Source organism: Ochotona curzoniae, unplaced genomic scaffold (assembly GCF_017591425.1).
Source record: "Ochotona curzoniae isolate NIBS_2020 unplaced genomic scaffold, NIBS_Ocur_1.0 scaffold_1037, whole genome shotgun sequence".
Lineage (NCBI taxonomy): Eukaryota > Metazoa > Chordata > Mammalia > Lagomorpha > Ochotonidae > Ochotona > Ochotona curzoniae.
In genome coordinates, this window is record NW_024467083.1 from 5,044,462 (window position 1) to 5,067,075 (window position 22,614).

The 22,614-nt window shown below is 45.1% G+C and overlaps 1 protein-coding gene and 1 pseudogene across 3 annotated transcripts in view; one reads left to right on the plus strand and one right to left on the minus strand.

Annotated features, from left to right (window-relative positions):
* DIPK1A (divergent protein kinase domain 1A) overlaps positions 1-22,614 on the minus strand; it is a 105,960-nt gene that overhangs the window by 49,053 nt on the left and 34,293 nt on the right. The window lies entirely within an intron of this gene.
* Positions 4,955-14,202, plus strand: LOC121168369 (annotated as a pseudogene).

Here is a 22,614-nt window from a genome sequence, read left to right on the forward strand (position 1 = left end):
TGTGCTTCTGAGAGCAGAGAGATGGAAGTGCGAATAAGGCCTTCCTCACACAGTCTGAACTGACAAGAGCAGCCTTCCATTTTTTCTTTTATGTTTGCTGATGTTTACATAATTGAGGCTTCCATTTTATATAAACATCAGTTTTTTAAAAATCCGCAAGGCACACTTGAATATCTACAACCACATCAAGGTACTGGGCACCACGGCTCAGTGCTTAAATCCTCACTTTGCATGTATGGGTGCTGGTTTGTGTCCCTGCTGCTCCATTTCCCGTCCAGCTCTGTTTGCCACATTAGAAAGCAGTCGAGGACGGCCCAAGGCCTTGGGAACATGCGCCATGTGAGAGACCTGGAAGAAGCTCCCGGGTCCCGGCTCCTGGCTTCAGACTGGCTCAGCTCTGGTCATTGTGTCCATTGCGGCCATTTGAGGAGTGAATCAGTGGACAGAAGGTCTTGCTTTTGGTCTCGCCTTTTCTCTGTTAATCTGCCTGTCCAATAAAAATAAATCTTAAAAAGCAAATAAAAACTCATCAAAATAAACTTAGTGGAAAAGAACTATTAATCAACCAAAAGACTTAACACAGGTCCATGTCCTTAGTATACTTGGGTAGATACACTTATATTAAAGAAAAGTATCCATTACAAAGGAAAAAATTGTTCTGTCTCTTGCTTATACAACAAAGCTCCAAGATGATTACTTACTGGTCTATGCAGGATGCCATTTCTTAACTGTAAACTCTAGAACTACTAAAAAGTCTCTAGTTTATAAGAAAACCTCAATTTTGCATTCTCCATACTCAGCTATCTCTGACGGAAGTTGTTTATCTTAAGACAAACATCTGGTTATTTCTTTTAACCCCACACTTTCCAAACCATTCACATAACCCTGCATCAAGATTGTGCTTCAGACAGCATCTTTACAATTTTAGTTTGTACCATCTGTAGATCGCTTGGCGAGAGTTCAAACCTTGCACCCAGATATATTTTGTCTCCTCAGCAGCACTGCACGCTTCAGGGAGCAGCTTCGTTTTCATGCCTATATCTACTCAAATGAGAAACACAAAAATGCTGTCAGATGAGGACTGAACCTTGCACAATTCCATGAAGAAAGGGGATGGAAAATTGCAACACATTGCTTCAAGTCTGCACTAAAAACTTCACCCCCCATAAAAGGGACTTCATCATCTTCTTGTAAGCTGTCCAAACATAAGAGATTTTAGCATTTAAAATATAGCCTATTACCCAACTCCACCTCTCACCACTATTGCCGCTTTCTTTCTACTGAACTTTGTGCCACAGAAACAGTCAAGAACTGTTTCGTAACACATGGCCCTATGCTATCTGGAGTCCTGTTGCGCAGGTACTTTCTTATCACAAAGTACCTTAAGCAGCGTCCTTCCATCCTTTAAAACTCACTCAAAAGTTGCTTCATCCAGGATCCTCCATGCCCATCCTAGGAACTTGATCATACTTCAGTGCTCTCTCGGTACCTGGCACAAACCCCCACTGCTGCACTGAGTGATTGGAGAGGAATTAATTTCTTTCCTTTTCCTTATTTCATTAGGACGAATTCCAGGCTGGCTACAGCTTTAGTGTGTTCCTTCAATGTTCAGCTGTTAGAAACTTAACCCAGAAATCCGTAAGTCAAAGCTATTTGGAGGCGAGGCTTCTGGAATGCTATGAAAGGTAGATGAGGTCATGAGGAATGGGCCTCTAAGATGGTGGTAGTAGCTTATTTTAAAAAATGCCCACATTCAGGAGCCAGAGCTCTGTCTAGCTATGTGACGCCCTCTGCCAAGCATGACAGCCCTCACCAAGCACAGAGCACCAGTTGTGACTTCCCAACCTCCAGAATCATGAGTATCTTTTTGATTCTTCTTCAATTACCTGGTCTCCAGGATTTTTGCTTTAGCAACAGAAAATGGACTAAGACAAGGCTCAGTAAATTATTTATTCAGACAAGGAAGAATGGGAAGAAATAAGGTAGAAATGAAGGGAGGGAGATCCAAGAAGTTTCTGGGACCTTTCTCTGGCAGGATCTATGCTTTAATCATCAATACATGTCTAAGGGGTAGGGTAGTATTCACAACACACAGATGCTTATCACACGTTTGGTAAATTTACTTGGTGCAAATCAATTTTTGATTATGTTTTTAAAATTTATCTCATTAAATCAACTTTTTGTTGATTTTCCTTACTTTTCTCTGAAAGGCAGAGTAAAACAGAGCTCTTCCATCTGCCACTTCATTCCCCAGATTTCTGTCAAGACTGGAGAGGATGAAGCCAGGAGCTCCCCCGTTGTCTCCCACAAGGAGGGCCACTGCTGCTGCTTCACGGGGCGTATATGAGCAGGAGAGAGATTGAAGGTGGAGCAGCAAGGCTCAGGGGCCAGAGTGTGGACTCAGCAGGCTGCTCCTTCACCTTTGAGTACTGGCTTCCCATATGGGTACTGGTTCATGTCCCGGCTGCTCCACTTCCGATCCAGTTCCCTACTTGTAGCCTGGGAAAGCAGTGGCGAATGGGCCCCTACACACCCATGCAAGAACGGGAAGAAGCTCCTGGCTCCTGGCTTCGGGTTTCTTTAGTTCTGACCATTGTGGCCATTCAAGGAGTGAAACAACATGGAAGATTAAAAAAGAAGTAGAAGAAGAAAGTAGAGCAATTATTAATTATTTTTATTTTTGATAATCACATAGTTGATTAGGGTGATTAGGGTCAAGGGCTACAGGAAGATGAGTAAGATCACCATTTACACATTCTCTTTTTTTCCCTCTTGTATCTGGGGGAATGAGGGAGATAAAAGAAGAAGCCATGCCCAGCCTCCCAAATGCCTCTGAACCCTGGAATGCAGGACAGCCACCCAACAACCACCCCAGGGTCCCCAGTGTGAGGCATGCTCTCAAGGTCCTGCTCAAGTGGTTTCAATAGTTCAACAGTTCTGAATTACTGCTGATCTCGCAACTCCAAGCATGATGAAATCTCTCCAGAATCCACTGATTGACATAATCTACCTTAGAGTCTCTGTTTGCCCAGTTATTCACTGCCAACATTTGACTGCAGTAGTTGGTTGATTTGTTCTGTCATCAGTCCCCTGTTGTGGTACCAGGGTCCTCTGCAGACTCCAATGTACTGCCATACCCTCCAGGTGCACCTGGATATGCTGTTGACTGCTCCATCTAAGCTAATGAGGAGGCCCAGCTCTGATACATGCACTACATGGTCAGACCACGGAACTTGCAATTCTCTCCACGGTTGGGGTTCTGAGTCCAGCAGGTCAGTTGGGGGATCCCCATAGAAACTTCAGGTAATTCCAGACCTGATTCCTTTTTTTTTTTTTTAAGGATTTATTTATTTTTATTGGAAAGTCAGATACACAGAGAGAAGGAGAGGCAGAGAGGAATATCTTCCATCCAAAGGTTCACTCCCCAAGTGGCCGCAATGGCTGGAGCTGAGCCAATCCGAAACCTGGAGCCAGGAGCCTCTTTCAGGTCTCCCACACCGGTGCAGGATACCAAAGCCCCAGGCCATCCTCAACCATTCCTCCAGGCCACAGGCAGGGAGCTGGATGGGAAACTGGAGTCGCTGGGACCAGAACTGGTGCCCAAATGTGACCCTGGCACACTCAAGGCGAGGACCCTAACCATTACACTACTGCACCGGGTCCCGGACCTGATTATTGTATGTGCTTGCCAGTACAGGGTCTGATACAGTCTGTCACCTCAATCATCTTATGTACAAGCTGGTGGTTGCAACTGCTGAGTCAGTTCTGTTTCCAACCCTGTCTTTTACACAACCCAACAGGTATTGCAGCCCAGCCCAAGTCTGCCCATCACACACTTGGCCTTCACACAAACCAGTGGGAGCTACAGCCTAATCGGAGGGACCTGCAATAACCTCCACCAGGTCCATCCCCTGCCCTGGTTCCAATGCTTGCCAATGTGCACAGCAGACTGGTCCAACTTGTCCCATATCCCATTCTCTCATACATGTCAATGGGCATTGTAGCCTAGTTAAACCCAACCAATCCCACCATCAAACTCACACAATGTGCTGCCAGATGCCACTCTCTGTCTAGTCATGCCTGCCCCTGTCCTGGTTCCCATGTTTTGGGAGTGGAAACCCAAGAGGGACTTCCATTGTTTCCTTATTGGGCCTACTTCCAGATCTTGTACTCTCCAGGTGGTAGTGCTGTTTAACTTGACAGAATTAGCCCCCCCATGCCAGCATCTCCAGCTGATGCTGTGGCAATGCCCCTTCAACCCACACGCACGCTGACTTATGCATACACCTGTAGGAACACTCAGCCAAACCTGGCTTTCCCTGATCTAGGTCACATGAGGCCAACAGGTGTTGTAGCCCTGCCCAGCCTGGTCTGCCCCCATCCCAACTCACACTATCCAGTGGGAGCGGTGGTCCAGCAGGGCAGCCCCATGCAGCCCCCTACTGGCCTCACCCCTTCCCCCACCGGGTCTCATGTTTGCTGGTTGGTTGCTGCGGCCCAGTCTGGCACGGCCTGCCTCTCCTCAGCATTTGACAGTGGGTGTTGCAGCCTGGCTCGGCCGGCCACCCACCATTCCAACTCATACTGGTGAGAGCTAAAGCCTCACTTAAACCATCTGGTCCCCAGTCCTGCCATTCATGAGAACAAAACAAAACAAAACAAACAACAACAAAAAAAGGACGACTTCAGCATGAAATCCTTTTTTTTAAAAAAAATATTATTTTCATTGGAAAGGCAGATTTACAAAGAGAAGGAAAGAAAGAGAGAGAAAGAAGCTATTCACTGGTTCACCCCCCCCAAATGACTAGAACAGATGGAACTGTTTGAAGCCAGGAGCCAGGAACTTCTTCCGGGTTCCCCATGTGGGTGCAGGGTCCTGTGACTTTGCGCCATCCTCCCCTGTCTTCCCAGGCCACAAGCAGGGAGCTAGGATACAAATCGGCACCTAAATGGGATGCCTGTGCTTGGAGATGGACGATTAGCCATTGACCCAACACGCCGTGCCCCAGGTAATTCTTTGAAAAGGAAAAACTGCCATTTTTCAAAATGATATATTATTAGAGCCAAATCTAGTGTTGTGCACATAAGCATATGATGGGCCCAGCCTGAGACTTACTATAAATCACCAGGAATTCCCAAGGACCAAACTAGACACTCAGATTTGAAAGAAGCATGAAACATGATTCTCTTCCCTCAAAGAGCTCACAGTTCAGGCAGGAAATCAGGTTTGCAAAAAGCTAATGACTATAGAAAATTACAACAAACAAACACCCCAAGACATGTTCAGAATAGCAAGGTACAAAGAAGTGGTATACTGGGGAGGCGAACCCAGCAAAGACTTCCTGGAGGAGACTGTCCCTGAACCCAATCTTAGATGATTAACATGCTTAGTGGGTTAGTCCGTAACAGACTACCTGCTCTGTGACTCAAGGATTCTCCTGGGAAAAACTGCCTTGTAAAGGAATGCAAGGTGAATCCTAGCTGAAGGTAATGGGGCTGGTGTTGCAGAGGCAAGGCAGTCCTGTGGCTTGAACCAGACGAGCTAAATAATTGTTTCTGTGAGAATATTGGCATACATCAGGCTGTGGAGGTGGCAGAATACACTACCACAGGAGCCAGAGTGTAAGAGGAAGGGAAGGGGTGTGGGGCACTGTAGCCAAATGAAAAAATGAAGATGGAGCACAGGCTGTATGAAAGAGGCGCCCCTGAGCTGTCCAGAGACCTATCTTGGAAAGCACATTTGAGCTGTCCTTGGGAACTTCCTGAACTAGCTGAAGGAAGAGTCTGGGGAAACCACGGTTTCCCCACTCGGCAGGCTGATGCACAGGATATAACTAGAACTTGCTGCCATTACTTTGCTGTAGTTGGGGTTTTTTTTTTTAATCCCCAGCTGCTTTGTTCTAGAATACATACGGAAAGTATGAGACTCTCTTCCAGACATCAAGGGGTTTACAACTGTGTAGAAAAAGCCACTGTGTGTTTTAGACTTCAAGAGCTCTAGAAATACACTCAGGATGGGCAAATTGTGAAAGAGTTCCCAGAACAAGAGAGAACGGAGGTAGAACAGAGAGATAAGAATGTCAGACCTGACCCAGAAGGTATTTAGAATATACAGTGGGTTCAAACAAAACAAAAAACCCACTGGAAATAGAAACAGGTGGCAGATGATAGGGTTACTAACTTGAGAAGTGAGTTTTTGGTGGTAGGGAGCAAAATAAATAAACAAAACTAAACTAAGAGAATGCATTCCATTGCAAATGCCCTTGAGGATACAGTGGGATCTGAACAGGGTCTGTGATTCAGTGGAGAGTGGTTGTGGAGGCCATATCTTGGACAGGGTGTGTTGAAAACAAAAACTGAGTCTAGACAAAGGCCAAAACTCCTTAAGGCTGAGCAGGGTAAGAACTGGAGCCAAAGGGAAGCTAGGAGATTCTGACAGGCAACTGAGTTAAGAGAGGAGTATGGAAAGATTTCCGAGTCAGAAGCACACAGACCTTTCCAGAGAAACCTTAACCCTGGCTGACTGGTTAGAGGCCCCAGCACTTGAACTTGAGCGTCTGCGTGTCACCCACTATTGGCAGGTGGCCAGGCAATGAGTATTGGAACTGTCCAGGGTCTGCAAACCAGGCAGATTTCTACTTCTTTCTCCAGCTCCCCCAGGAGAATGGGTGACTGGGGGAGTTAGAGGTGGAACCTATGTGGTGGTTTTAAGTTAGATCCTGTCCCTGTTTCCAAGTGTCAGACAAACCACAGCAGTTGCTGGGAATGAAAGGGGGTCATTTATGGAAGGTACAGGCGACGGACCAGGAGTTCTGTCCTCTGGCCCATGGCTCTCCAGCCAGGGATCAGTGACCCGGGAGGCTGTCGGGTCTGAAGGTCATCAGAACATTGTGACTACTTGCCTCAGCTGGGCAGTCACTGCACAACGTATTAAGAGTTCATGCTTGTCGTATTGTTTGTTTTGAAAAGTTTAGAATTTTAAACCTAAAAAGGTCAGAGTATTCAATGTTTACTTTGACGTTGGTTTAGCTATACAGTCCCTCTGAATGTTTGTTTTTGAATTTAACCGTCTCACAAGAATCTTCATTGTTTTCGGACTTCTCCCGTTTTGTAACCTCTGTTCTTTAAATCAATTGCATCTTCACCAGGGTTCCTTTTCAGTGTTTTCATTGAAATAGAAAACGGTGTCCGCTCTTTTCCGAAGCTGAAGAATGTAAGTACAGAAGATTTGAAACAGTACGGTCTCACGGTAAGAATGTCTTTAGCCTTGGAAGCTTTTCCTCAAGAAATTTTTCTTAACATTATTATACAATAATCTTATTTAACTGAACTTGTGACTCTTGCAGTAAACAATGCCTGGAGGAGAACATTTTCCGGATGAATTACTGGTGCCCAATTACACAATTTTGTCCTGGGGGAAGAGCCACTCATGAGGAAACTGCTTTTAAGTGGAACCCGGATCAACAGGAGGCCCTTCTTGCAGATGCATGGCCGCGAGGTGCACTCAGCCAGCCTGGCCTGCTGGAAGCCTCCCGAGGGCCTGATGCTGGTGGGCAGACCTCGGGTCTCAGACGCCTGGTTCTCAAGTTCATTTGAACTGGTCTTTCATTCCATTCAAAGTTTGTTCCATTTTCTCCAAACGGTCCCCAAAGAGCTCCATGAATGGCATGTTTTGAACTCTAACACACACAGACATCAGTTCCCTCCTCCCAGGTCAAGGCGGGATTATGAAATTATTCCAAATGAAAAGAAAATAATAAACAAATGAAAACAATCAAAGGTGGCCGAGGGACGACCCTCTCCCATCACAAACGTTTCTCCTGAATACTCTTTGATACTAAAAGTCTGCCGGCCATGGTTACCATTTTGCATCTCTTTCAGGCTCTTCCTCTACAATCCAAAAAAAGAATTCTCAAACATGTGTCTGAATACGAGCGTTGGCTTCACAGACAACTCGTAAGAGTCCTGCTTCCTGAGGTTTCCAAGATAGGCCACCACACCGTCCACCGCCCAGCTTCCGCCTCCCAGCCGACAGCCCATCCAAGCTAATGCTCCCGTGCTAAGGGGCTGTGTCTTCCTGAAACGCTGTAACACTGCTGTTAGTGCTTACAAGATACGACTTCCAGGGGCTCCCCTTCCCTTGTTCTGGAAGTTTTCTAAGTCCCGTATTGCTACGTAAATGTGATACTTGACAACATACATGGTCCATGGACAGGTCACTAGCCCTCGTGTCAAAGCCAGTGCAGGTGCACGCGTGGGTCCATGTACGCCCCACCACGTTGAGCTTTGGCCGCCTCTGTAAGTGCGGATTCTAATGGGGCTCTGGGTGCCCGAGGGCCGTCTGGTACAGGGTTGCTCAGCCAAGATCTGAATCTCAGGCTCACTGCACAGAAATGACGGAACATTAGCAGAAACTACTGTCATTACATCACCTGAGACACTCTTGATGATGATTAAGTGACTTCAACAGAAAAAAAAAAAAATAGGTGGATTCAAACAACTAAATGTTCCGTACTACTGTGGGCTTTTGAATTTTTTTTTCACTTTTTATTAAGGAAATTTTCAAACTGGCACAAGATAAACGCGATGGTACAATGAACCCTTACATGCTCATCACTCGGGCCTTTTTTTTTTTTAACATTTATTTTATTTTTTCTTGGAAAAGCAGATGTACAGAGAGAAGGAGAGACAAGTGGCCACAACGACTGGAGCTGAACTGATCTGAAGCCAGGAATCAGGAGTTACTTGAGGATGTAAGGATTTGGCCACTAGGTTATCGCACCGGGCCCCATGACTCAGCTTTAACAACTTGCTAAGATTTTGCCATCCCTGTATCTTGTCTTACCCTTCCTTGACTATTTTAACAGATGTTTTTAGGCAATATATACATAAAGTGAAAAGCACACATCCTCAGTGTATCATTTATTTTCATTTGAAAGGAGGATTTCCAGTGAGGAGAGAGATCTTCCATCTATTGGCTCATTCCCTAAACGGCCCCCAAAACAGCAGGAACTGAGCCGATCCAAAGCCAGGCCTTGGGTCAGCCTCCACTGCTTTCCCAGTCTGCAAGCAGGGAGCTGGATAGAAAGCAGAGTGGCCAGGTCTAGAACCAGAGCCCCCCATGGGACACAGGTGCTTCAGGTAAAGGACTAGCCTGCTAAGCAGCTGTGCCAGTCCGCTGACTATCTAATTTAACAGCTGCTACTTCTGTGGCTCTAGCTGGTTACAGTTAGGCCCCAAGAGGCGGTCTTGTGTTTTCTTCCAAAAGTTTTATAGTTTGAATTTTTATGTTTAGGTCTCTGATCCATCTTGTATTAATTTTTATGTATAGTCTAATATGCAGATTGAAGTGAATTTATTTTTTCCAGATAGCCAGTTTTTCTAACACCATTTATTTTTTTTTTAAAGAGAGAAGGAGAGACAAAGATCTTCTGTCCTCTGGTGATTCACTCCCCAAGTGACCACAACGGCTGAAGCTGAGCCAATCTGAAGCCAGGAGCCAGGAGCTCTTCTGGGTCTCCTATGCAGGTGCAGGGTCCCAAGGCTTTGGGCCGTCCTCAACTGCTTTCCCAGGCCACAGGCAGGAAGCTGGAAGGGAAGCAGGGCCGCCAGGGTTAGAACTGGAGATCCTACAGGATCCCGGCGCATGCAAGGCGAGGACTTTAACCTCTACGCTATCGCACCAGGCCTTCTAACATCATTTATTAAAAAGAATTTTTTTCCTTCCATTAAATTGCTTTGATCCTTTTAGGAAAAAAATTAGTTGGTTATATGAAAATAGTTTCTAAAATTCTCTGTTTTTCCTCTATATGTGCATCCTTACATGAAGGAGCCTTCCCAAAAAATCAGAGAAAATGTGTATTAGGGGAAATTATACATGGATTTCAAAAAAGTTGGACAGTAAATAAATGTATTCCTCAATTCCATTATTCTCATGAACTGTTTAAAGGATCCTGTATATACATATGAAAATACAAATGCTATCTCCATGTATTTACACTTTTTACAAATATATTTATTTATTTTTATTGGAATGTCAGATATACAGAGAGGAGGGGAGACAGAGGAAGATCTTCCATCTGATGATTCACTCCCCAAGCGGCTACAATGGACAGAGCTGAGCTGATCTGAAGCCAGGAGCCCAGAGCTTCTTCTGGATCTCCCATGTAGGTGCAGGGTCCCAAGGCTTTGGGCCATCCTTGACTGCTTTCCCAGGCCACAAGCAGAGAGCTAGATGGGAAGTGGAGCCACCGGGATTAGAACTGGCACCCATATGGAATCCCAGCGCATACAAGGCAAGGAAGGATCTTAGCTGCTAGGCTACCACACTGGGCCCTATACTTTTTTTTTAAGAGTTGTTTGTTGGCTTATCTATTTGAAAGGCATAGTTACAGAGAAAGCTAGAGAGGAGTTAGAGACAGAGAGAGAAATTATTGATTCATTGTTCACTCACCAGACAGCTGCAAAGGCCAGGGTTGGGTCAGGTAGGTGGGTCTCTGGGTCTCTCAGGTAGGTGATAAGTCTCCCTTAGGTTATCTTCCACGGCCTTCCTATATGTGCTGGCTGGATCAGAGATGGAGCAGCAAGGACTAAAACCACACTCACATGGAATGCTGGCAGTGCAGGCAGCAGTCAACCTCCACGCCACAAGCTAGCTTCCTCATACGTTCCAGAATTCCTCTTAGCAGTATTTGTACTTTTAAGTGTAGACCTTTTTTTTTGTTGTTGTTCAATGTATAAGTTTTTTTTATATATTTGATGCTACGGAAACACAATTGGATTTTAAATCTCATATATATGTAAAATATAATTTTTATTGCGCAAGACTTAGCTAAATTCACTTATTGATTAGAATTAAATTTCTCAGGCTTTTTTGCCATATATATAATCTGTGAACAAGGACAGGTTTCACTTCCTTTTCCTTTCAGTTGTTTTATTGTATTGGCAAGGACAATAAGGAAAATGCTGAGGGGAAAAGGTGAGCTGAGAGAACAGATGGAAGGAAATACTGCAGAACAGCTGGTTAAACAATGATTCTGATCAATATTTATCTGCTAATGTGTCGGACAGGCAGCAAAGGATGACCCAAGCGCTTGGGCTCGTGCCACCAAACTCGAAGAGCTGGTTGGACTTCTGACTCCTGCCTTGGTTACGTCAGCAGGCACTTGGGAAGTAAAACAAAGGATGGCAGGTGTCTCTCTCTCTCTTTCCCCCTCTCTTTTTGTCCTTGAATTAAATAAGTAATTCTTATTTTAAGACATAAGAAAACAATGAAATGGATATCTTTCCCTGTTCCTGATCTTAAGTGGAAAGTGCTGAAAGGTTCATTGCTAAGGCGAAGGCATTTTGCTGGTATCTTTTATCATTATGAATATGTTACCTTCTAAGTCAAGCTTGCTGAATCTTATTTTTTTTTTAAAGATTTATTTTTATTATTTTTTCATTGGAAAGGCAGATATACAGAGAGGAGAGACAGAGAGGAAGATCTTCCGTCCGATGATTCACTCCCCAAGTGAGCGCAACGGGCCGATACTATGCCGATCCAAAGCCAGGAGCCTCTTCCGGGTCTCCCACGCGGGTGCAGGGTCCCAAAGCTTTGGGCCGTCCTCGACTGCTTTCCCAGGCCACAGGCAGGGAGCTGGAAGGGAAGCGGGGCTGCCGGGATTAGAACCGGCGCCCATATGGGATCCCGGGCGTGCAAGGTGAGGACCTTTAACCACTTGCGCCACCACGCCAGGCCCCGCTGAATCTTATTTAAACTAAATATGGATGCTAATTTTGTCAAATGCCATTCCTGCATCTAGTGAGATAGCCACATTTCTCCCCTTATGCTGCTAATATGGTGGATTACATTTGTTTATTTTCAAATTTGAAACCAATCATACATTCCTGGGATAAAATCCACTTGCTCATGCTATCTTAATCCTTTTATTTATAGCAGATTGAATTTGCTATTTTGTTAAACAGCATTATGTCCATGTCCATAGGGGGGTTTTATCTTCACTTTTCATAATGTCTTCTCTAGGTTTTAGTAGCAGGATTATACTGATTCAAAAAATTGAGATGTGTTTCTCCTTCCTCTATTTTCTGAGGGGTTGCTAGATTGTTATAATTTCTTTCATAAATATGTGATATAATTTGATAGTTCCCATGCCTGGAGTTTTCTTCTTAAGAATTGTTTAAAGCACAATGTCAATTTCTGACATACACAACCATTCAGATTTCAAATTTCATTTGCATGTTTTAAAAAGCCGCAGGACTTCACTCATATTGCCTAAGCTGTCAAACTCACTGACATAGTTAAGGTGCTCATACCTTTTGAAGTAGACAGATGTACAGAAATGCTCTTCTTTCATTCCTAATGTTGGCAACTTCAGTTTTTTCTAGGAATTTTTCAATTTTATTTACCTTTGAAAGAATCCATTTTGGCTTCATTAATTTTCTATTTAACTGATGTCTACCATTTTCTTCCTTCTTGGTTTTATCTTTCTCCAGCTTCTGGACATTTAAATCTTACATTTTAAACCCTTCTTCCTTTCTAAATAAACAAAACCACACACATATTTCTCCTTCAACAATGCTTCTGCTGTACCCCGCAAATGCTGGTAATGTTTGTTTTTCATCATTACTGAGTTGAAAACATTTTTCCAGGGGTAGCAATTTAGTCTAGCAGTAGAGATGCTGGTTACATCCTACACAGTAGAGAACCTGGGTTTAACATCTGGTCCCAGCTCCTGACTCGTTTCTCAGGAGGCAGCCGTCCTGACTCAAATAATAGGGTTCCTGCAAGCCAAGGGAGAGATTTTGGCTGAATTCCCAGCCTGTTTTGCTCCTATCTGAGCCTTCGTCACTGTGGGCATCTGGGGAGTGAACCAGTAGATACAAGCTTTGTCTCTTAAATGAAAATAAAAGGGGTCAGTGCTGTGGCACAGTAAGCTAAGCCCCGCATCACATATGGGTACTGGCTCTTGTTCCAGCAGCTCCAATCAGATTCATCTCCCTTATGACCTGGCAGAGCAAGGGAGCATGGCTGAAGTCCTTGGGACCCTGCACCTATGTAAGATACCCAGAAGATGTCCTGGCTCCTGGCTTCAGATCTGCACAGCTCCGGCCTTTGTGGCCTTTTGTGCAGTGAGCCAGATGGAATATCTTCTATCTCTCTGTATGTCTCTCCCTCTCTGTAACTCTGCCTTTCACCTGAGCTGCCCACATGGTGCCTACTAACTACAGCTTTGCTCGCTTTTACTTCTTCTGCTGGTCTTTTAAAATATATATACATATATATAATTTTTATTATTATTATTTTATTTTATTATTTTTATTGCAAAGCCAGATTCACAGAGGAGAGACAGAGAAAGAGAAAAATCTTTCGTTCTCTGGTTCACTCCCCAAGTGGTTACAACAGCCGGTGCTGAGCTGACCTAAGAGCCAGGAGCTTCTTCCAGATCTCCCACGCGGTGCACGTCCCAAGGCTTTGGGCCGTCCTCGACCATTTTCCCAGGGCACAAGCAGGGAGCTGGATGGGAAGTGGAGCAACCAGGATATGTACCGGTGCCCATATGGGATCCTGGCTCATGCAAAGAGAGGATTTAGCCACTAGGCTATCATATCAGGCCCTGTGCTGGATGTCTCCCTTTGACACCCAATGGCAGACTGGGTGCAAAAAGCAAGAAGCAGGCCTTTGAAGAGAACTGAGAGCCCCTGAAGTTCCATGTGTGCATCCTCCCAGGGGCCAGTGCCATTTACTGCCTTGGGACCATGCTCTTCGTCTATTCATCTGCCTCACTGAGGCCTGGATGGCCCTGGTCTTTGAACTGAACGGCCAGGGAGGTCTTTACTCTGGCCATCTACAGGGCCAACTACCATTCTAAAAGCTTGATGGCACAGGCAGTCTTCTCTAAAGACAGGGCCTTGGAGGACAGAGTTGTGGACCTCAACATGACACAGGGCATGAGAAAGCAACTCAAGGATGTGATCCTGCTCAGCTGCTTTTCCCTCTACATCTGGTCCTTCCGGCCTCTGGCTCCTGGCCGGGCCTTTTGTTTCCTGTGGGTGAAGGCGCTGAGTCCCTGGGGCACGGCGGACAGTGGTGCACCAGTGCCACAGCATAATGCAAAGAGGCAGTGCCAACAAGAGTGGAGGCAGATGAAGCGATGGCAGCCAGGGATGTGGGCACAGGTTGCTGACCCCTGGTGGCTCTAATGGGGCTTCCTGGCCCCCATGCCTGGAGCAATGAGGGCCCAGCCCAGGGATCACAGTAGTCTGAAGTGCAGGATCGTGGAATAAATAGCCGAGAACGTGAACAGCAACATCAAAAACTACTTAATGTCCAAATCTTAGGGGATATTCTGGATACATTTTTGTTATTGATTTCTGATTTAATCCCATTGTAATCAGAGGTCATACTTTGTCATGTTTCACTTGATCTTAGCCAAAAGGCCGAGAAGCGATACACTTTGCCCTATTTCAATTTCTGGAATGTACTAAGACTTGCCTCAGCAGGCTGCAGTCCCATGGTATGAGGTTGTGCTGGCGACCCTTCCAGTCATGAGTGACACAGCGGTCAGGGTGGGTGTGGGGTGTGAAGGACTTTTTCACAGCCCCATCTGTGGTCTATCTTGGTAAAAAGCCCAGGGTACCTAAACAACTGCATTGTGCAGTTGTTGGATTCTACAAATATGAGATGGGCCAAACTGCTTGTGTAATTCAAATCTATCTATGAACAGATTTTTTGTCCAGTTGCCCTATTAATTAATTACTCCAAAGGGGTCAGGAAAAGCTCTGCCAGCAATGTACAAGTTTCTACTTCTCAGTATTTTTGTGAATAGCTATTATTTTATTATAACCACCCTAGTAGATGTAAAGTGAAATTTCATTGTGGGTTCTCTACCAGATTTTTTGAAAACATTTTACCTCCTTGTTTTATGTTACTGTTTTTTGTTTGTTTGTTTGTTTGTTTTAATAATTAAAGCCTCTATCGTTACTTGAACACAATCTGCTGTGAGTGAATACTGTGCCACCAGATGTTAGGGGTAGGCATCCCGTAACAGCCCAATTCCACTCCTTTGTGCTATTGTTATAAATCCGACAACAGGTGCTTTCCTTAATCATTAGCATTTCTTTTTTTTTTTAAAGATTTATTTTTATTATTTTTTCATTGGAAAGGCGGATATACAGAGAGGAGAGACAGAGAGGAAGATCTTCCGTCCGATGATTCACTCCCCAAGTGAGCGCAACGGGCCGATACTATGCCTATCCGAAGCCAGGAGCCTCTTCCGGGTCTCCCACGCGGGTGCAGGGTCCCAAAGCTTTGGGCCGTCCTCGACTGCTTTCCCAGGCCACAAGCAGGGAGCTGGAAGGGAAGCGGGGCTGCCGGGATTAGAACCGGCACCCATATGGGATCCCGGGCGTGCAAGGCGAGGACCTTTAACCACTTGCGCCACCGCGCTGGGCCCCATTAGCATTTCTTTTAAAGAAATGAAGAGGATATAACTAATATAATCTTTCATCTTTATCTACCTTGATACCATTTTTATTCCTTTTCTTTCATTTCTCAAGACTTAGCCATCTAGTTCAGGTCTGCTGGTGATCAATTATTGTTTTCACCTGGACACGTCTTAAATTCACCTTCATTCATGACAGATAGCTTTTACGCAAATAAAATTTGAACGTGACATGTTATTTCTTACAGAAATGTCATGATGTAATTCCGTTATTTCAGGTCTCTACTGTGTCTAGTGACAGAGTATCTTATATTATTTCTTTTTCTTAAAGATTTATTTTATTTTTATTACAAAGCCAGATATACAGAGAGGAAGATCTCCTGTCAGATGATCCACTCCCCAAGTGACTGCAAAGGCCGGTGCTGAGCTGATCCAAAGCCAGGAGCCAGGAACCTCCTGCAGGTCTCCCACACGGGTGCAGGGTCCCAAGCCTTGGGCCATCCCCGACAGCTTTCCCAGGCCACAAGCAGGGAGCTGGATGGGAAGCGGAGCTGCCGGGATTAGAGCCAGCGCCCCATATGGGATCCCAGTGCGTTCAAAGGAGAGGACTTGAGCCACTAGGCCATGCCGCCAGGCCTGACAGAGTATCTTAATGTCCTCTGGCAACAGACAAGATTTCACTAGTTTAAAACATAGCTAATGTTGTTACCTTTGCATTTGTTTTCTTGGGGTTTGCTGAGCTTCTTGGATCTGTAAGTTGGTATTTTGTCAAAATTTGTCAATGGTTCTCAGAATTTCATGTCCTATTTTCTCTCCTCTCCTTTATGAGCCCCAGTTATACCTGCTGGTGTTCCAGAAGTCTGAGGCTTTGTCTAGCTTTCCTCAATCTCTTTTTTCTTTTTAATTGCTACGAACTCTTTTCTTTGATGACCCAAATCGGTTAAGTACATTTTCATTTATTATGCTTCTCTGTTCTAGAATTTTCACTTTAAAAAAAAAATCCCCTTTTCTGGGATTTCCCATCTGTTCAACCATTATACACATATTTTCTTTTTTTAGTCTTGAAGCCTATTTATAATTTTGTTCTAAAGTCCTTGACTTCTAAAATGTGAACATCTGGGGTAACTGCTTTATTCACGAGTTGGATCAAAGTTCTTCTGTTTCTTCACTGGTCTGGCCATTGTCTGTTGGATACTTTACGCTATACCCATGTCAAGACTCTGGGTTCTGGCACATTCTTCTGAAGACTGATCTTTGATCCAGCAGGCCGTTGATTGGGCTGCATTCCATTTCCAATTTTCAGCTACCCTGCATCGGAACTGATAAACCCTTCCCAGTTCTGGTAGTGTCCAGGGCTGCTTTTTCATGTCATTCCCGAGGCTTCGCCTTCCGTAAGCAGGAGTTGGGCACATTTTGAATGCAGTGTTGGGAATGAATCCTTCTGGAAGTTTCCCTTTCATGTTCTTCTCCCTGAACTCCTGATTGCTCTGTAAGTCCTGACTGGCCCCAGACCTTTGCCGCTGGAACCAGAGGCAGCACTGCGCCCTCCAGCACAGCTCCATTCTCTCAAACAGATCCTTTTACTTTCCTCTCAGGGCCTTCAGGCAGTTAGTTGCACAGACTCTATTTTAAATCACATGTCAATAATTTTTCTCTATGGAAGGTCCATCAGAGTAATCTATCATGCCATTACCGGGAGCAAGAGCTTTCAGTGTTGTTTTTATTCTTTGATTCAGAATTCCAACACTTTACCTAAGGGTCAGTTGCTCTGATTCCCCCATCTTCATCCCAAGGCTGGCTTCCCAAACTGTCACAGGTGGAACCAGCAGCTGAAACTGACCTGCTTTCATCCCCAAATCCAAAAGACAGAGAGGACATGAGTGCTGCCAAGAGCCGACTGAGTTCAGGCCAGCAGAGCACCGTGAGCTGCCTGGCTGAGGCCTGCGTCTCTGGCCATCTCTTACCTAGAGCCTCAGCCTCATGTCTGACTCCCCACAGGCCTGCCACCCTAGTTTTGAGCCTTCTGTTGCTCTCTTAGGCCAAAGAGGGTGACCGTTGTTTATTTTTCTTCATGGAAGTACCGCTTTTGGTGGTCCCAACTCTGCAGACATGGATCAGCTCCCTTTCCGTCTTCTCTCCTCATTTCAGGGGCCCTTAGAACTAGAGCTCCCACTCCTCGCTTTGCTCGCTGCTTTGTTTCACTCCCTTGCTGATCTGCCTTTTGGTTTCCTCTTCATTCCCACTATCTGGTGATTTCCTTTTCTTGCTTCTAAGCTCAGCCATGCAGGGAGGGAAAAATCCCTGTAAAGGGAGCTTGTATGCTTCTAGCATCTCTGTGTGCTTGAAGAAGAAAGCCAGAGGGAGCTTTTCACATCAGCTATATCCACCTTCAGAAACTTTCCTTAGTCTCTTTATCATTTTTTAAGATATATTTTATTTTTATTGGAAAGGCAGCTTTACAGAGAGAAAGACAGAAAGAGCATCCATGCACTGGTTCACTCCCTAGATGGCTGCAACCTCTGGCACTGAGCTGACCTAAAGCCAGGAGCTTCCTCCAGGTCTCCCATGTGGGTGTAGGGTCCCAAAGCTTTCCCAGGCCATAAACAGGAGCTGGATGGGAAGGGGAGCTGCTGGGACATGAACTGCTGCCCATATGGGTTCCTGGCACTTGCAGGAAAGAAGATTAGCCAATTGAGCTATCACACTGAGTCCAACTTTCCTTATTTTTCATGAAACAACACAATCTCTAAAACAGTACGAACTTTCATCTATTTAATCCACAGTACCTACCCTTCATGATGTTATTCCCCTCCTTAGCTTTGTGACTAACACATCCCCCAAGTGCAGTCTTTGCTTCTGCTAAGGGAAGAACGTTCTGTAATTCTCCGTTGATGTCCCGCTGTTGTTTACCGCCTGCATTTGTTCCTATGGAATACCTTTGCAAGGTACCCGTTTCTTCACACCACCCATATTAATATGAAAGTCAACTGCTTCTCACTCCAAAACCCAAGCACGAACTTGAGGGATCTTTCCAGTCACTCCTTCCTCTGTTTCATCCCAGTCTAAAATGGACCCTTCCGGTTCCCAGGTTATTCTGTACACTCTTCTGCAAACATCACTCCAATGGTTAATTTATGTTCCCTACTGAATTATATCCCTTTGGGGAAAAAAATGAATCCTATCTGCCGCTTATCTACAGCTATGCTTTCCACGGTTTTGTTATCCTTAACCAACTATAACCTCAAAACATAAAATGGGAAATTCCAGAGACGAAGAATTGCTAAGTTTTAAGCAGTACACCCTTCTCAGTAGTATGGGGAAATCTTGTTGTGTCCTAGAGCAGCCTGTGCAGGGCGCTGCATGGGCCGTCAACCATCAGTCACTCGGCAGCCATCTTGGCTAGGGGATGCATTGTTGCGGTGCCCCAGTGCTTATCTGTAAAGTTTTGTACTACTCACAATTTCAAACATCCTCTAGGGTTCCTGGAACATATCTCCTGAGGAATTTACTACTTCACTCTTTCCTCGACACATAGTTTGTAGTTCACAAACATTTGTTGAATTAATGCATTGAAAAACATTTGGTTTTCTTTTAAAAAATTAAACTGTACTTTCACAGGAAAACTAAGCATAAGTTCTGGGGGCTCGGCACCATGGCCTAGCGGCTAAAAGTCCTTGCCTTGAACACGCCAGGATCCCATATGGGTGCCGGTTCTAATCCCGGCAGCAACACTTCCCATCCAGCTCCCTGCTTGTGGCCTGGGAAAGCAGTCAAGGACGGCCCAAAGCCTTGGGACCCTGCACCCGCGTGGGAGACCTGGAAGAGCTCCTGGCTCCTGGCTTTGGATTGGCTCAGCACCAGCCGTTGCGCTCACTTGGGGAGTGAATCATTGGACGGAAGGTCTTCCTGTCTGTCTTTCCTCCTCTCTCTATATATCTGATCTTGTAATAAAAATAAATAAATGTTCTAAACAAAGCATAAGTTCTGGGGCCAGCATGGTGGCATAGTCAGTTAATCCTCCATCTGCAGCACTGTCATCCCATATGAGCACCTGCTGTTCCACTTTTAAACCAGCTCCCTTTTAGGGAAAGATTGGGAAAGCAGCAGAGGATGGGGATGGCTGAACGCTTTGAGCCCCTGCAACCATGTGGGAGATGGGAAAGCAGCTCCTGGCTCCCAGCTTTGGACCAGTCCAGCTCTGGCCATTGTAACCATCTGGAGAGTGAACCAGCGTTTTTTTGTTTTTTTTTAAAAAAAAGATTTATTTTTATTGGAAAGGCAGATATACAGAGAGGAGAGACAGAGTGGAAAATCTTCCGTCCGATGGTTCACTCCCCAAGTGAGTGTAATGGCTGATGCTATGCCGATCCGAAGCCAGGAGCCTCTTCCAGGTCTCCCACGTGGGTGCAGGGTCCCAAAGCTTTGAGCCGTCCTCGACTGCTTTCCTGGGCCACAGGCAGGGAGCTGGATGGGAAGCGGGGCTGCCGGGATTAGAACCGGCACCCATATGGGATCCTGGGCATGCAAGGCGAGGACCTTAACCACTGTGCCACCGCGCCGGGCCCTGAACCAGTGGTTTTTAAGATCTCTCTCTGTCTGTGTCTCTCTCTCTCTCTGTCTCTCATATCTTTCCCTCTCTTTTGGCAACTCTTTCAAATAAACAAATAAAATCTTTAAAAGAAGAGAAAATTGAGCCTAAGGTGGGTATTCTCTTTATTTTATTTTTTTTTTAAAGATTTATTTTTATTATTTTTTCATTGGAAAGGCGGATATACAGAGAGGAGAGACAGAGAGGAAGATCTTCCGTCCGATGATTCACTCCCCAAGTGAGCGCAACGGGCCGATACTATGCCTATCCGAAGCCAGGAGCCTCTTCCGGGTCTCCCACGCGGGTGCAGGTTCCCAAAGCTTTGGGCCGTCCTCAACTGCTTTCCCGGGCCACAGGCAGGGAGCTGGAAGGGAAGCGGGGCTGCCGGGATTAGAACCGGCACCCATATGGGATCCCGGGCGTGCAAGGCGAGGACCTTTAACCACTTGCGCCACCGCGCCGGGCCCATAAGGTGGGTATTCTCATGTACTTGCCAAGGAGGCCTTCTCTAGCTACATGAAAAAAAATTAACTGTAGTATATCCAGAAAGTGGACTATTACTCAGTGTTAAACAGAAATGGATCATCAAAGCATGAAAAGATCCCAGGGAATCTTAAATGCATATTCCTAAGTGAAAGGAGTCAATCTGAAAAGGCTATCTACTGGAAAACTCCAACTATGATATTCAAGCAATTGTGAAAACTATAGAAACGGTGAAAAACGAAAGTGGCTGCCAGGCGTCAGAGGAAGCAAGAGAACTAGCAGAGAACAAAGGAGTGCAGGGCGGGCGCAGTAAAACTGGAGTGAGACTACTCACAGCTACGTCTTCATGCCTCTGTCAGAACTCACAAAGTGATACCAATAATGAATTCTAATAGGGACCATCAGTTTTAAACTGACAAAAAGTATATACATTTTAAAAAGCAAAATATACATATTTAGCTCTTTTTTAAAAGTTTAGAAAAGAACAGCAAAACAAACCAAAAATACCAAGAAAACAGAAAGGGAATAATAGAAACAAAAACTGACAAAGTAGAAAATAACCTAAAGATCAAACAAACCAAAAGTTGGTTCCTTTGAAAGATTCCAAAACAGAAAATGTGAATAATTTCTGTACCTAAAAACAGGGCATGGAGCCAGCACTGTGACACACCAAGTAAAGCTGCTGCCTGTAACAGCGGCATCCCACAGGGCTCTGATTCCAGTTATGGTGGGGTGGCTGCCCTTCCAGTTCAGTTCCTTTCAGATGGCCTGGGAAAGCAGTGGAGTACTTGGGTGCACCACCCTCCCACAGGGAGACACGGATAAAGCTTCTGGATTTGGCCTGCTCAGCCCCAGCAATGAACCAGAAAATGAAAACTCTCTCTGTCGCTAACTCTGACTTTCAAGATAAGTCATCAAAAAAAAAAAAAAGGGTGGTGGTGGGGAGCAAAAATTGTTGAGGAGGCAGGCAAGGGCAGCGTTACACAGTGCTAGCCCAGAGTGAAGCAAGGCCAGGACTGGAAGTTACCTGGTGAGGCTCAGGACAACATCACGGATAACCTTAGCCACAGCAGTTTGGAAAGGAATGAAGCAGAACAAGTTTCTAGATGGGTGGATGGGCGGGGGGAGGGGGAATCCTGGAAGTTAACATTGGCTGATATGTATCTGTAACAAGCCAGATTTTATTTTTTACCTTTGCACAGTGGATGCTCCCAAAAGTATACATGGCACTAAGTCAGACGGATACAAAAGAAAGGACTACATACAGAAAAACTCTAATGCCTGAAGAGACTAGGATGAAGAAGTTTTAGGGTTTTAGTCCAGTAACATCGATGTTTAAAGCTGTAATCTGCACATCAGCTGGGTAGCTTGCCAAGAGATTTTGCTAGCAGGGAGAGGAAGCTGTGGCAGCACAGCAGGCCTGGGGTGATTCAGACAGGCCAACTGCAATACTGACAAAGGGTGAAATGGGAGACATTAGGAAAGTAAAAACCCTAGGACCTGGTGACACAAGGATGCGCAAGTTAGGAGAAAATGATACTAAAGGTATCTAAAAAAACTGAAAAAAAAAAAAAACCCTGACACTGTTAGTGTATAGTTAAGCTGTCACATGCAAGACTGGCATCCTATACAGGTGCAGGTTCAAGTTCCAACTGCTCCACTTCTAATCCAGCTTCCTCCTAAGGTGCCTGGGAAAAAAACAAAGGATTGCGCAAGGATTTGAATGCTGCCTGCCTCTCACATGGGAGACCCAAATGAAGCTCTTGGTTCGCAGCTCTGGACTGGCCCAGATCTGGCCATTGCGATCAAGTGGGGAATGAGCCCGCAAATGGAAGATCTCTGTGTCCATCCTTCTCACTCTGTAACTTTGTGTTTGGAACCAATAAATCTTAAAAGGTAACACTTGATGTTTTAACTAAATGTAACTTTCAGTAAGACTTATTTCGATAGTCTGAGAAATCTGGGCATTTAGTTTTCAGCATATAACTTTCAGTGCCCAGACTTCACTGAACAAATGAATTTTAAATTCAGACGTTAACTGCGATCTTTATAAATGAATAAAAAACAGTGTGGAAATTTGTTCAAACTCAAATACTTTTA